A 5,970-nucleotide genomic window follows, 5' to 3' on the forward strand; every position below is an offset into this window, starting at 1 on the left:
ATGTGTGCATCAAATGAAGTATCTCATAACTTCATTTTATTTTGATGATATTTTAAAGATTGATTCTATACAAGTTTTGTCTTGTAGCTTAATCTATGGGATGAACTATTTATACATTGAACGGTAGTAGTTCAAGTAGTATTCGGAAAAGATATAAGTATATTGGAGTATCTTATAACTTCATTTTTTAAACTTATATCTAGTAAATGATTATCTTGTGCATGTCAAAGATTTTCGGAAAAACGTTGAGACAAGGTTAGATATATGAGATCACCTTGCAACGATATTTTTATACAGTTATAAACCGGAACTCTGTGTATATTATACACGTCAGAGGATTTCAAAGATTGTGAAAAGTATATATGTACATATACTGAATATTTTACAAATTCATCATATTAAGATATCAAACTTGGTTCATTTCTTTTGACCAAGACTTTCATGAGTACTATAAGAAGGCTCACATATTGTTAATCATTATACATATTATTTTGGTGGGCTTGCTGCTCACCCTTGCTTTCTTCTTTCATCACACAACAACAGATAGAAAAGATGAATAGGACCAAGCTCCCGATTCGCAAGCGATTAGGAAACGTTCCGCAGTTTCCTATAGGCGTCGATGTAGCTGTAGCTGAGGTAGGAACTACCAATAGGCTAGGCTTTCAAATTTTGATGTACTAGACTTATGTATCTTTATCAATTGTAATAATGGCAAAGAAATTTAAATTTATTCACAAACCCTTTTAAGGTGTATTGGCATATAATTGTGGAATAAAACGACTTGTGATTATTTTTGGATATTCATCTCTGAGACTATAACTTGTGGTGTGTGTGTTTATTGTGGGGTCACAGTACAGAGTAGTTGATTATTTATTAAGATTGGGTGTTATTAAGGGAAATGGAACTCGTGACAACCCGGATCCCCGACCCCGGATTTGGGGGTGTTACAGAAGAGATAATGAATGCCCATATATCAAGGAAATTCAAGATGGCCACTATCAGAGCCTATGATGGCACGGGAGACCTCGCTAATCATGTTAGGACATTCTCCAATGCACTGCTGCTGCAACCCGTGAATGATGCTATAAAGTGTTGGGCCTTCCCTCAAACCCTGTCGGGTATAGCTCAAATATGGTACAGTCGCTTGCCCCCAAACTCTATTGGATCATTCAGAGAGTTAAGTCAGGCTTTTATTAAGCAGTTCATCAGTGGAAGAGTCCATGAGAAAAGTTCAGCATCTCTTATGAGTATTGTGCAGGGAGCTAAGGAATCCATGAGAGATTACCTGAATCGTTTCACAAAGGAGGCTTTAAAAGTCCTGGACCTTGATGATAAGGTAGCCATGATAGCACTGCAACAGGGAACTAGGGATGAGTTTTTCAAGATGTCCTTGGCCAAACCTCCCCCTGAAAGCATGTTGCAGCTCCAAGAGAGGGCAGGGAAGTATATCAAGGTTGAAGAAAGCATGAGGAAGACCGTAGTAAGTAATGAGCCCACTGGAGGCAAGAAGCGAAAAACTGATCTGGAGTATATCGCTAAGGACAAGTATCCTAGAACCGAACAAAACCCTCATTCAACCCCCAAGAAGGGAGGACCTGGGCAAAAGTTCACCGATTACGCTAAGCTGAATGCTCCTAGAAGCCAGATCTTGATGGAAATTGAGAAAGATAGAGATATTCGTTGGCCTAAGCCCTTGAAGGCTGATTCAGCCAAGCTAGATAAGAGCAAGTATTGCAGATTCCACAAAGATGTTGGCCATGACACCGATGAGTGTAGGCAATTGAAAGACGAAATTGAGTTTTTGATTCGGAAAGGAAGATTGAACAAGTATACTGGAGAAGGAGGGGACAGGAATAATAATGGAAGGAAGAACTTTGAAGATCGTAGGAGGGCCAAAGATGATCAGGGGCGGAATCCCCAACCTAGAGGGCCGGTTATAAATGCAATTTTTGGAGGGCCGCGACCTCGAGGACCTGTGATAAACACGATCTTTGAAGGTCCAACTGCTGCTGGATTGTCCAAAAATTCCAGAAAGGCATATACTAGAGAGGTTATGCATATTGTTGGAGAAGCCCCGATGAGGGCCATGACAGAAGTAACATTGGCTTTTGATGATTCTGACTGAGTGGGTGTAAAGTTTCCTCATGACGACCCGCTGGTCATAACACCAATAATAGGAAATAGCCCGGTTAAGAGGGTTCTTGTGGATAATGGTGCTTCTGTGGATATATTGCTCCACGACGCCTTTCTAAGGATGGGGTATAATGACTCCCAGTTGACACCAACCGACATGCCAATATATGGATTTGCTGGAGTAGAATATCCTGTGGAAGGGATAATCAAATTGCCAACCACCATAGGTACGGAACCAAGGCAAGCAACGCAGATGTTGGATTTTGTGGTGGTAAAAGCTAGTTCAACTTATAATGCTATCATGGGGAGAACAGTGATACATGCCTTCAAGGCAATCCCCTCTTCCTACCATTCAGTTATGAAGTTTCCCACCCGAAACGGGATTGGAGAAGAGAGAGGAGATCAAAAAATGGCTAGAAGCTGTTATGTGGCCTCTTTGAGGGCAGATGGAGTCGGGGGGCAGGTTCTTCCTATTGAAGATATGGATGTCCGAGAAAATGACGAAAAGAGAGGAAAGCTAGCAGAAGACTTGGTTTTCGTTCCTTTAGACCCCGAGAATCCTGAGAGGATGACTTTCATTGGAGCCACATTAGAGGAGCCCCTTAGAGGGAAGTTGGTGAATTTTTTGCAAGAAAATAGTGATGTGTTTGCATGGTCAGCAGCTGATATGCCAGGCATAGACCCGGAATTGATTACTCACAGGTTAAACGTGGATCCAAGCCGGAGGACAGTGAAACAAAAGAAAAGAAATTTTGCCCTGGAAAGATAAGAGGCTATAAAACAGGAAGTATAAAAGCTCTTAGAGGCTGGTTTCATTGAGGAGATCCAATTTCCGGAGTGGTTAGCAAACCCTGTAATGGTGAGGAAGGCTAATGGAAAGTGGAGGATGTGTATAGACTTTACTGATCCGAATGATGCATGCCCTAAAGACTGTTTTCCGCTGCCAAGGATTGATACTTTGATTGATGCCACTGCTGGGCATGAGATGCTGAGTTTCATGGATGGATTTAGTGGATACAACCAGATCAAAATGCATAAGGATGACATTCCAAAGGTATCATTCCTCACTGACTTTGGTGTTTATTGTTATCTTGTTATGGCGTTTGGTCTCAAGAATGCAGGAGCCACCTATCAAAGGTTGGTGAATAAAATTTTTAAGGACTTTATTGGAAAAACTATGGAAGTCTATGTTGATGACATGTTAGTCAAGAGTCTAGTAAAGACTGATCATATAACCCATTTGAGGGAAGCTTTTGAGGTCCTGAGGTACCACAAAATGATGTTGAATCCTACGAAGTGTGCTTTCGGAGTAGGAGCTGGGAAATTCTTGGGATTGATGGTCTCAAAGAGAGGAACTGAGGCTAACCTCGACAAAATAAAGGCGATCCTGGACATGGAACCACCAAAAACTGTCAAGGATGTTCAGAAACTCATCGGAAGGGTTGCTATGCTAGGACGATTTGTCTCCAAGTGAGGAGACAAGTGCCTATCATTCTTCAAGTCACTAAAGAACATCAAGGACTTTGTATGGAATGAGGAAAACCAGAAGGCATTCGAAGAGTTAAAGAAGTATATGGCTCAGGCCCCGTTATTGGCCAAACCATCTTTGAATGAAGTTTTATTCTTGTACTTGGCTATTTCAGAGAGCGCCTTGAGCGCGGTGTTGGTTAAGGAGGAACTGAAAGTTCAGAAACCCGTATACTATGTCAGCAAAATTTTGCATGGTGCTGAGTTGAATTATTTAACTATTGAGAAATTCGCTTTAGCCTTGGTAATGGCTTTGAGAAAGCTGCGTCCTTATTTTCAGGCTCACCAGATTGAGGTGCTAACAAATCAGCCCCTGAGAAATATCATTCACAGCCCCAAGGCAAGTGGGAGATTTATTAAGTGGGCAATAGAGCTGGGAGAGTTCGATCTCAAGTATAAGCCACGTACCGCAATAAAAGCCCAGGCACTAGCTAACTTCGTGGTGGAATGTACCATACCCAACCAAGAAGTCGGGGGGCAGGAAGATGTCATACCTCAAGACAAGGGAGTCGATAATGGGGGCAAAGAGAAGGATGATAAAGAATATTGGGTTCTCTATTTTGATGGAGCATCAAAAACAAACTCCAGTGGAGCAGGATTGGTTTTGCAAAGCCCTGATGGGTTCTTAATTGAGTATGCTATGAAGCTAGATTTCCCAACCATAAATAATGAGGTAGAATATGAAGCCCTGATAGCTGGCCCTGGTCTAACTGGGACACTTAGAGTTAAAAACTTAAAGGTTCGTGGAGACTCGAAGCTGATCATATCCCAGGTAAAGGGAGAATTTGAGGCAAGGGATGATACGACGGCTAAGTATGTCCGCCTAGTAAGGGCTGTGATGACCCAATTTAATGAATGCCATGTTGAACACATTCCAAGGGAAGAAAATGCTAAGGCAGATGCGCTATCAAAGTTTGCTTCATCTGAGATAGAAGAAAGTTCGGGAAGTGTGTACTTCCGTGTTTTGAAGACACGAAGCATAGATGTTAAGCTTATGGCTCCCATAGGCCTGGGGACGTTATGGATTGATCCTATCAAGGCTCACATTCAAACCGGTTGGTTGTCAAGTGATGCAACTGAAGCACGGAAGTTAACTGTTTGAGCACTAAGGTACTCTTTGATAGATGTGATTCTTTACAAAAGATCTTTCGTGGTTCCCTACTTGAGGTGTCTCAGGCCCGATGAGGCACGCTTGGCTCTTGAAGAAGTGCATAAAGGTATTTATGGACAACACTTGGGGGGCAGGGCCTTGACTCATAAGATAACTCGTCTAGGCTTTTATTGGCCAGAAATGATGGCTGATGCCAAAGAATATGTGAAGAAGTGTGACCGCTGTCAGACGCATGCACCTGTTGTTAGACAACCTCCCGAGATGCTGACATCTATCAACTCGCCCATTCCCTTTGCTATGTGGGGGATGGATATTCTGGGGCCTTTCCATATGGCCACGACATAAAGGAAGTTTCTGATTGTAGCCATTGATTATTTCACCAAGTGGATTGAAGCCAAACCCTTGGCCAAAATCACAACTAAGCAGGTTGCACAATTCCTGTGGGAAAACATTATGTGCCGATATGGAATTCCCCGTATCCTCGTCACTGACAATGGAACGCAATTCAACAACGAGGAATTCAAGAAGTATTGTGAAGAAAATGAAATTGAGTTACGATTCACCTCTGTGGCTCACCCACAAGCTAATGGGCAAGCGGAAGTAGCAAATCGAATAATCCTGGATGGACTAAAGAAGAGGATCGAGAAGTCAAGAAATAATTGGGTGGATGAGATACTTCCCATATTATAGGCCTATAGGACTACCTGTAGAGTCACGACAGGAGCAACTCCTTTCATGTTGGCATATGGGGCAGAAGCAGTAGTTCCCGTGGAGATATCACATTCCTCTCCAAGGATTCAGGCTTTCAATGCTGAGGAAAATGAGGAAGGACAAAGGTTAGCTCTGGACTTAATCGACGAAGTGCGAGATGGGGCATATGCAAAGATAGTAGAATATTAGAAAAAGGCTTCATTCTACTACAACCTAAGGGTTAAAGAAAGGTTTTTTAAAAAAGGTGACCTAGTCTTGAGAAAGATAGAAGCTTCTGGTGTAGGACAGAAAGGAAAGCTTGCCCCGAATTGGGAAGGGCCGTACAGAGTCAAGAATGTTCAGGGTAGAGGAACCTACAAGCTAGAGACTATGGATGGTTTTGAAGTCCCGAGAACTTGGCATGCACAAAACCTGAAGGTTTACTATGTGTAAGGTAGCTGGATACGATTCTCACTCGTCAGGATGGCGAGTAGGTTGAAAAGCACCTT

This window comes from Apium graveolens, chromosome 4, assembly GCF_009905375.1.
Source record: "Apium graveolens cultivar Ventura chromosome 4, ASM990537v1, whole genome shotgun sequence".
Lineage (NCBI taxonomy): Eukaryota > Viridiplantae > Streptophyta > Magnoliopsida > Apiales > Apiaceae > Apium > Apium graveolens.